The sequence below is a fragment of the Lutra lutra genome, chromosome 9 (genome assembly GCF_902655055.1).
Source record: "Lutra lutra chromosome 9, mLutLut1.2, whole genome shotgun sequence".
Lineage (NCBI taxonomy): Eukaryota > Metazoa > Chordata > Mammalia > Carnivora > Mustelidae > Lutra > Lutra lutra.
In genome coordinates, this window is record NC_062286.1 from 115,223,867 (window position 1) to 115,234,672 (window position 10,806).

Sequence of the window (10,806 nt, forward strand, 5' to 3'; positions counted from 1 at the left end):
TGCCTGTGCCACCCCAGAGTCTTCCCTGAGTTGGCCTGATGTTAGCTGCTGGAGGATTGCACCATGGCTATAGCCACAGCCCCAATAATTTGCATGCTTATGTCACAATTTTAGCTAAATGACTTTCAATTCATAGGTGGAGTCACCCAGCTACATGCAGGATGAAATTCCTGCTTGGCCACAGTCTGCACTTGAATTCCAGTTAAGATGGAACATGCACATATGGGCTTTTTTTTTTTTAAGATTTATTTATTTATTTGAGTCCGGGGAGGGGAGGAGGGCAAGGGTGAGAATCTCAAGCAGACTCTGCGCTAAGCACGGAGCTGAACATGGGGCTAGATCTCACGACCCTGAGATCATGACCTGAGCCAAAACCAAGAATCAGATACTCAACTGATTGTGCCACCCAGACACCTCCAAATACGGGCTTTTTAAAAAAAGACAACGTTGGGTGACGGGAATTAAAGAGGGCACATGATATTATGAGCACTGGATGTTATCTTCAAGTAATGAATCATTAAACATTATATAAAAAACTAATGATGTACTATACCTTGGCTAATTGAATTTAAATTAAAAAATTAAAAAAATATTTAAAAGGCAATGTTAATTAATCATTTGCCTTTTTCCTCCCTCCAATTAAGGGATTTAGAGCTGCTGGAGTTTTGCAACCTGTGGAGAGACACAGAATCTTATGCAACGGCATCAACCCAGGCTTTCTTCAAGCCCAAGGATCCCCTTTTCTGACAAATTTCTCTTGAAAACTCCAGTGGTGGAGAACTTGCCCCTCTCCAAGCAGCCCACACCCTCACTAACCGGCTCCAGCTGTAACAGTCCTCTCTGGGGTCCTTCTGTTCAAGGAGTCTCTTCCCCCATTTCATGGGAGCTCCATGAGGGCAGGAACTGTCTATATCCATGCCTGGCATCCATCAGTGCATCCCCGTGCCGGGGGCAGGCCAGGAGCTGTCAGTAAACTGGGGTTCAAGTGCATTGAAAGGACCAGAAAGTTCTTCCTCATTTGAACTGAGAATTTGTCCCCCTAGAGCATCTACCTGGTGATCCTCATTGCTTCCCCTGAAACCCCTCATTGAGCCCACATGAAATAAGTCTTTTTTTCCTCCACCCAACCATGACCATGTTCTCCCCCAGCACAGGGGCAAATCTGGCAAACACCTCCCCCATGCCCCACAATACATTTTCTCTTCTCCAGGTTCAGTGTCCGTTTCTTCAAACATTCCTGATGAGTCCTGATTTAGAGATCGCTCCCTATCTTGGTGAGATCATGTTATTCCTTCCTCTGAAAACTTCAGTGGCTCTCCGTGGACTCCTGCAGCCCAAATTTCCTAGTCTGGCATTAGGGCCCTCCAGTGTATATTCAAATTCAAATTAATTCCATTGTTTCCTCCTCAACAAAACGCGTTGAATCTTTTTTCCTGGAACCTGACCTCCTTGTCCCTGCCTCTACACTACAATGCCGTTGCAGGTAACACCTTCCCCATTCCTTCTGGCTCTAGGTTTCATCCCTACCAAAGCCCCAAGTAAGTCCCTCCCTCCCTCCTGATCCTGCCAGTGTATTGCAGAAAGAGGGTTTGCAATGAAACCGGCAAATCTAGGTGTCAGTCTCAGAGACACATTTTCACTGGTCACAAACGTGTATTTTTATAATCACACTGACCCTGAGCAAATCACTTAAATTCTCTGAACCTAAGGCTTCTCCTTTGAAGAATGGGGGGATCCCCATACCCCTCATGCTTTAGAGCAGTCTGAGGAGTCATGAGATGACCTACGGAAAGCCCTTTGTACATGACAAGACACGTGGACACCCCCACCTCAGCACCTCTCGGACATGCCCTGTGCCATTCACCAGGCACTAATAACACACTACCTAGACGTGTCAGGGATGCCTCCTTGGGTGGGGAGTATGCTAGCCCACATGGCTGGCTGCCATTTCCTGATGCCAGGCTCTGTGCAAAGAGTTTCGTAGCAGTTAACTTTTAAGCCTCCTGACAACCCCAGGAAGGAGCTACTCCTATCCCGTGGCACAGATCAGAAACCAGAGGCTGGGAGAAGCTATGGAACTTGTCAAGCTTCTGCCGCAGCTTCCGCCGCTGACCAGTCACAGCACCAGGGACTAGAATCCCAAGGTCTGAATCCAGGTCTGCCTGATGGCAGAGGCCCCGTCTCCACCACTCTGTCTCTGACACATTCTCTGGTTCAGTGAAACCAGGGTCTTGCTATCCCGGATCCTGGCGATGATGGTGTTAATAACCCAGGGCTGAACAGGAAGGCAAGCCCATTTCTAGGACTAAGAGCAAAGCCTCCATTTTAATAAGTTCATGCCCAAATGTTCCACTCCTGCCCAAATCAACAAAACTTTGAGGGAAGAGTAGACATGTAGAAGTCCTTATAACTCCTGTTGTACTCATCTCATCACATGCCTGCTCGCGTGATGTCAGTGCCGAGGGACACCCAGCCCCCGAGAAGACAGATGGGGAGCAATGGAACTTGTTTTTAAAAGACAGAAACTGATAAGAACTAAAGGGTGTGCTTACCGCTCATGGAGAGAGTCCAGAAGGAATGATTTATACCATTGTGGAGATAAGAGTTATTTATTGAGAAGGATGCCTTTCGGGCATACCCTGAAGGTTGAGATCACAGGGAGGCATTCCTGGCGGGAGGAAAGTGAGTGGAAGATTGTACATGGTTCTGCCCAAAAAGTCTGCAAATGAGTTTATCAGAAGTGCTGGGTGCCCAAGGACAGTGGGAAGGGGACAGAGAGGCCCTGTTCCAGTGGGAAAAGAAGGAAGGCACTTTCATCGGGGGGGGGGGGGGGGAGGTAGAGCAGTGGGCAGCCCCAGCTTGCCATGGTTCGGAGGCCTCCTGATGGACACGTGGTTTCCTCTGCCCGGCTGTCCCTGTGAGCCCAGTTGCAGAAAAGCCAGACTTCGGGGAGAGGAGAAGCTGCAGCCCATCCTGTGTGGGCTCCCAGGCCATGACCGGGAAAGCCACCTGGTGGTTTGCATCAGAACAGAGGCAAGCAGAGTGCACTTGAGGACAGGGAGGTCAGAAAGCAGGTCATCGGGGCTGTGTTAAGTCCCAGAAAGGAAATGATCTGAGAAGTCATCCAGCCTGACCTGGTCATTTTAGAGATGAGGAAACAGGCCTTCGGAGGAAAGACTTGCCTGAGGTTACCAAGTAATCGACTGACCTGTGTCTCAAAGCCAGAAGAGTGTTTAGAGGTCAAGTCGTCTGCCTTCTCCTTTTAATGATGAGGACGCCCATATCCGAATCACCTGGGACTAGAGAATGGCCTTTCTGGACCTGCACCTGCTTTCCTCTGCACTGGCTCGGTCCATCCCTTCCTTTCAGCCGAGAAACCCATGGCAGAAAGGCCTATGGGGTGGCCTGCAAGAGTAGGGAAGTAATTGCCTGTGTTATCAGTAGCGGCAAACATTATTTAATTGCTGAACACTCATACTATGGCCACAGAATTTGCTCTTACAATCACCCTCTCCCCCGATCCTTAGCCAGCCCCTAGGAAGCCGCCGTTGTTACAGGGGAGCAAGTGAATGCCCGGAGGGACCACAGCATCTTAAGAGAAGCCAGACTCAAGCGGGAGACTTGAGTCGTACTTCCTCCCCACTTCGTGTTAGGGCTAATATAAGTGGGTTTCAGGAAAAGCGTGTGTTTGGATCACACCTGTGCTGGCTTGCCATATGACAGAACACAAGCTGCTTGAGCATAAAGGTAATTTAGGAAGAAGCCTAAAGGCCTGGGAGGGGGTATAGGGCAGTCCAGGGGAGTGTGGTAGGTGGATGGGCTGGGAGTCTAGTGGTGCAGGGAGCATGCTCTGGTCCCAGCCCTGAGGTTCCCCTATGGGCAGATTGGGAACCAGGCACTCCCTCTCAGGGCCCACCTCTGCAGCTACCAACGAGATAAGAGAATTAGGTGGCTCGTTTATGCCCTGCCGCTAAGCCGCTAATCTGGGTCCTTCCCAGGGCTGGGGTGGGGGGGTTGGGGGGGTGGGGGTGGGTGGGGGAAGACTGAAGAATCAGTAGATCATCCTCTGAGGTCCTAAAGAAAAGGAAAAAACGATCTGAGGGGCAAACCATTGCTTCTGGATTCTATTCATTCACACACACCCCCACATTTATTATGTCCATTGCGTGGGGGAGACAAAAAAATAAACACGTTTTAGGGAGGGCAATGCCTACTGAAACCTGGCAAAGGGTACATATTCTAATACATACAAAAGAACAGTTTATAACATTTGTTAATAAAGGGGAATGTTTTAGAAAAAAAGGTGTTTGATAACAGGAAGCTTATTAAATCGTGTCAGAGCCACACATGCAGATGTTAGAAAGGATGACGTAGATATTTATGTATTTGACGTTGACGGATGTCTGTGATATGTTCAGTAAAAACCAAAATTATGTGCATGAACGAACATATTTAAACAATTGTGTATGAATCTGATACACACATACATACGGCTGTCACAGAAAAAAATCTAGTATGCCTAGTACACAGAAGATTTCCTGCTACAAAGTAAACAGTCATCTCTGTGGTGTTATTAAATGATCTTGATACTTTATAAAATTCTCTATGTTTTCTCAGTTTTTATAAATCATATTATAAATCCTATCACCCATCTTTAGAATCAGAGAAACAAATTTCCATTTAAAAAAAAATGACTAGGGGACGCCTGGGTGGCTCAGGTGGTTAAGCGTCTGCCTTCGGCTCAGGTCATGATCCTAGGGTCCTGGGATCGAGCTCCGCATCGGGCTTCCTGCTCAGCCAGGAGTCTGCTTTTCCCTCTCCCCATTCTCCCTGCCTGTGCTTTCTCTCTTTCTCTCTCCATCAAATAAATAAACAAAATCTTAAGGAAAAAATGACCAGATAACCACAGATGTTAATGATTTACAGAAATACAAAGTAGATTCAAAAACTGTGTTGTAAGATGATCCATCTTGTGATGGATATTTGTAATGAATGTAGGAATTTTAAAAGCCTAGGATGTCATTCAACAAAAGGCATATGGCTCGTATCCTTGATTTTGCTTTGCTGTATTGTCCGGTGTCTATAATGAATGTGTATAAACTAGGTAACAAGAAAGAAAGAGAAGTTTTTATTTTTTGAAGAAAGTCTTAATAAAATAGAGTCCCTGCCATTAAGAGCTGATCATTTAACAGAGGAGCTGAGAGCAGAATACACCTGACTGAAGTAGGCCCCAGGGATCCATAGGTTCACCTTCTGCAGGAGGTGAATAACCAAAATGGGGTAAGGACACAGGGAAAGATTTATGAAAGAGAGAGTATGTGGGCCCTGGCTTCAAAGGTGGACATGAACAAACAAAAATTGGAAGAAAGACATTCTCAGCAGAGAAAAGGCCCACTGGATCAACACTTCCTTAGGATACCACTGCCAAACCCCACCCCCTCACCCCCTCATTCATGCTTCATCATTATCAAGCTAGCTTGTGTCTTTTCCAATGAGGCAGCTAGGAATGAGTGCCAAGGGTCCACTCTGATTTGATCTTGTTACATATCGAACAGCTAAGTAAAAATGGATTCAGCACTAGACAACGTACTAATGAATTATTTCACAGCTTGAGTACTGGCTCTTGGCTAGATTTGATTGGCAGCTGTGGTCTTCATCAAGTTTATCCAGCATTGGAACTTCTTGCATTGTCAAGGACAAGCAGGAATATCCCAAGCAGCAGATTTAGATCTTGGTTTCATGCACCTATAAAAACAAAACAAAAAAACCCCAAAACTCTAAAGCTTGTTCCTGGCATGGTATGAACTTTCTTCAACACAAGGAGGTTGTGTTCTTTGCTCTCTCCCGGATGAGATTGGGATAACGAGAAGGGTGGGAGGTGAGTTCTGAGAATGGCTCTGTTCACCTCACTGGAATGTAAAGATCTAGAAAGTCCAAATAAGTCCAGCTCTTAAAGATGCAGGGATATTCTACTAAATCTCAGTAGGAAGAGCAGAGTCTGTGATGTCCGAGTCACAACCCTCTCCCCTCCAGCTCCGAGTGAGGAGAGCTCTACTCCAGGCAGGGGAGTCTTTCTCCAGTGCCTGTTCATCTGTGTCATGGAACAACTGGGCCCTTGACCTTGGAGAGTCTGGATTTTAGAGGTTTTTAGTCCCACAGCTTTTGGTTTTGTTTTGTCTTTAATAGCAGAGCCTATTTTTAAAGGCAAACTTTGGTTCTCCCGGGACTGTAAAGCCTAGATTCCCCAGTATGGCAGAAAGCAAGGAAACAGGACTAAGAATCAAGACGTTTGGTGTTGGGTACTTACTGTTTTCTTGGGCAAGTCACTTCCCCTTCTGGGCTTCCACTCCTGGGACAGAGAGAGAGAGAGAGAGAATGCCCATTTAGGAAGACAACTCAGCACTGTCCCAAAGACTCAAAAGTCATGATCAGACTCTACTCTCCCCACAACCTTCCCCTCCTAAGTTGTTCTTCTCTCCTCCATAAGTAACTCTCATGTCCTCTCTGTCTCTCTGTTTGTCTATCTCTATCTCTCTGTCTCTCTATCTCTGTTTCTCTTGTGTCTATTACAATATTTATTTCCTCAAAAGCTCTGGGGGATGTTTTGGAGTGTGTTAGAGATGAGGGTTGAGTATACGTGGTTAGAGCTTCTGATATATGAAGGCTTAAAGCAAAAAGAATGTCCTGATGGGAGAGCTGAGAGCTGGGTCTGGGAGGAACATAAGTAAGGGAAGCAACTGGTACATAAAGGGAAACTTGGAACAAGAAGAGTGGGACCGAAGTAGACTTACAAGTCAAGTAGGCAGGTAAGTCAGTAGATTTCCTTCTCCCCTCATTCCTCCCTTCCTTTCCTAGTCTCTTTCCCTTCCATTCCCAAAAAAGAAAGGAGGAAATGATCCTCAGTGCTTGCCATGTGCCAGACACCATATTTGGTCCCGTATCAACTCCAAGTTTCTCACACTTCAGCCATTCACACAGCGTGATCATGGGTTTGCTATCTCTGCACACTAGCTATACCATTATTTACTTAATATTTTCCTTTAAATTAACTCTTTTTTCTTTTCTCTTTGCCTTATATACCTACTTTAGCCTTGTACCTATCAATAACGTCTCTAAAAGGGTTTGGTATATTAGTACTTTTCTAATGTACATTTAAATCAACATGTAACTATTAGAATTTAAAGATGTTTGTCCCCATGTCAGAGTTACAGGTGCCACACTTCAAGATACATATAGATTAGCTCATTTGGCCTTCCCAACTGCCCGAGGAAGTAGAGATGATTGCTTACCCTACACTTGAGGAAACTCATATCCAGAAGGGTCAGTCACACACCCAATCTCATTAAGCTAGCAAAGACAAAGTAAGGCTAGAAACTACTTATGTCTCCAAGGTCCATGGTCCTTCTTCAAACACTGCCCAATAGTGGGCAGGGAGGAAGAAAAGAGCTGTCCAAAAACAAGATCAGTCCAAAGAGATTCCAATGCCTTTGATACAACCAGCTTGTTCAGTCTCCATAGAGCCAAGTGACATTGCCCATTCTTGTCTCCCTGGCAGACTCCTGGTTTCCTCCTCCATAATCAAGCCCCATGTCTGGCACAAACCTGGTACTTGACTTGTGTCTGTCAAGTGGTGGCTTTGTTCCAAGGGCAGATCCCACAGTGGCTGTCCTGGTGCCAAGGCTCCTAGAAGCCACCCCAAACCCTGCCCTTTGTGCTTGCCATCACTCAGATCATGACTTTTAGTTCAGTTTCTTGCCCAGGCAAACAAGCCAAGGCTCTGCCCTCAAGTTGGGTCTTGGGAAGAGTTTGCTATTTTAGGTAGCACGTCTATGACAGTGGGTGTTCATTCTGGAACAGTCTGAAAGCATTCTTTCATCTTCTCTTTTTACTAACAGCATCTATTTCCTAATACAGACACCTCATTTGGCAAAGAAGGGCAAGGTTCTCTGCCACCTCCCCCTTGGCCCCTTCACCCCGGTCCTTTTGGAGCATAGTTCTTCTGTGACACTGAGAGAACATGGTCAGGGTCTTGTGAGGAAGACCTGTACTCAACATACCCCTCTGCTACATTCTCTGCCCTGCCAGTGGCTGGCTCTGGGTTTGGGGGGCATGGAGGGAAGAGGCAGAAGAAGAGCATCAGCAACAACAGAGCAAAGAAACTGGTATTTCTTAGAGGCCTATTGTGTCTCAAACACTGTACTAGATACTTGATATCTGTTATCTCATTTGATAGTTTTAACAGCCTATGAGCTTGACAAATAGGGTTATCATGCTCATTTTACAGATCTGGAAATCCAAGTCTGGAAGATTAAGTAACTTACTGATAGGCCAGGCAGCTATTAAAAGACAGAGCTAAGATTGGAACCCAGGTCTATCTGCCTCCATAGTCTTTTCACTATACCAGGCGACCTTGTCTCTAGATGAGATACAGTTCACAGGGGACAGGGAAATCATTTAGTGCTGGATTTCCCAGGCTCTTTGCTTCATAGCACCAGTTCCTCAGAAAGAAAGAGGAGGCCAGAGTATTTTGAAAAAAGTTGGTTTAAGTAAAATTAAATAAATGCCTTTAGGACTTTTAGAGTCTTTAGTATTCTGTGTGCATGAATCTCCAGGAGGGAGCTATAGTGTGCAACAAATTACCCGAGGAGACTGTTTATTTTCCTACCAAATACCCAAGAAACCAGAATTTTCCAGAACAGTCTGGAAAGTATTCATCAAATTGGACTCCCTTATTCTAAGCATAAAAAAGGGTGACAGGAGACTTGCCCAAGTAATATGACAAGCAGAAGCAGAGTAATTCCAAACACCCCACAACCTCACTCTTGCCTTGCCTTTCCTTCTCAGTAGAGAGGCTCTAACCATTTCCTCAGTCATTAGGAATGAGGTAAATACCCACTACGTGCCAGGCACTGGGGTAAACAAGACACAGTGGTGAGACAGCCCCACAGCAGTGCAGAGATGGTGCTGATGATGGCACTGCCCTTGAACCAGGCTCGAGGGGCAGGGAGACTTCCTGGGAGATGGAGTGGGTCCAAGGGCTCTGCTCCTGCTGGGTGCCAGCACACCTCATGAGAACCTGGAGCTTGTGCCCCTGCCCCTGACACACATTACAGGTAGTGGGGTCATTTTAGGACTTTACCTCCTGTCCCATCCTCAAGACACTTCCTTCTTTGGGAACATTAAAAGAAGCATTAGTAGAGGTAGAGATTCCTTATTAAGTCTGCAACATAAGCTGAACAAGTCCCTGGGGTGCTTGACCACAGAAAATCAGAGCTGGAAGAGATCTTGGTGTCCATGAACCCCTGCCATGCAGCAAACCAAGGAAGTGAAGCCTGGAAGCCATGGTCTCCCAGTCACTGGGGTCCAGCATGGTGTGCCCACTCTCTCTGTGAGCCCATGGTTTCTGTGCAATGTAATACTTAAGCTCTTTGAGGTGGGAAATCAAAACACAGTGTTTATGAGCCTGCGTTCATCTGTGCAAAATGGGTGAAGGAAGGGAAGTACTCATATCAAGGGCTTTCCCACAAAGGGAGCCTTCATGGTAAATTCTAGAAAAAAAACAAGATTGGCTGCTCAGGTTCCAGGAGGTGGGTTTTTGGTCCAGCCTCTGCCTCTACATCACTGTGTGTCCTTGGGTGGCTGTCACTTCCCCTCTCTGGACCTGTTTCCTCATCTACAAGGAGAATGAAGTTGGGTTTGTGATATTTCTTTCAGCTCTATAGTTCTATGAATGTTCCATAAGAAGGAGCTTCATGTCAAACGCCAAAGCATGGCTGACACCTGACTGCCTCTCAATGTCATTGTTCTGTGGTCTCACCCTTTTAATCTCTGGACATTTACTGGGCACATTTTGTCTCTTGAGGTTATAGAACCTGTGTTTGAGAGATGCAAGGCCTGAGATAGGCAGGCTGCACTGCTGGCAGGGTATAAATGACAGGTAACTTGCTGGGGCAAGAGTGCCCTGATAAGGCTGCTGCCTGAGTGGCAGGGAGGGAAGGTCCACCTGCCCCTGAGGGATTTTCTGGAGAATGTGGTCCCAGCCCCTCTGCTGGGCCCACAGCCATAGGCTTCAGCCAAGGGCAAGCCCTGATAAGAGTGCTGAGCTATAGACAGGGTGTTGCCTGTTGCTGAGCAACCCAGAATAGTCCTGAGACACAGACCCCACTAGCTCTAAAGCTTCCAGCTGGGAGATCAGAGACCGTCCTTCCATCTTGCATTGTCTCCTTGCTTAGAGGGCATTTTTCTGAGGTCAGAGGTAGGCGTCAAGTAACTACCATAGAGGAAGTGTCCTCTAGTTCAGGCTATCTCTGGTAGCCAGCTGTCAATGCTGAAATTCGGCCAGAACGATGGCCAGGATGATAATAGGTCTGGGAACCCAGTTCTTCTTGGAATATTTTAAGGGACTCCCCTCTAACTGGAGATGTTTAGCTGTGTGAGACAGAAGCATCACAATTATGGTCTTCAGAGCAGATGGGCTGTCACATTGAAGAGGGATTGGTTTTGTTTGGAATGGGCTCCAATGTACAAGTACCTGATTGGCCGGTTGAAGCTCAACGTAAGGACGACACTTTCCAGAACTCAGGTAAAGAGAAACAGTACATCGAGGGATGGTGGCTTTGTCTATCACTGAAGGACAAATGGAGGCTTGATGGTCGTGACAGAAATGTTTTGGAGACAGCTGGCAGATCAGCCAGGGTCAAGGTCATTACACCAGATGGTCAGCTTAAGGTCCCTTTCAATTTGGATGTGTGACTTCTGGAGAAATCCTGATATGAAGACATTTGCCCCTCTGGGCAGAGGTTGCCC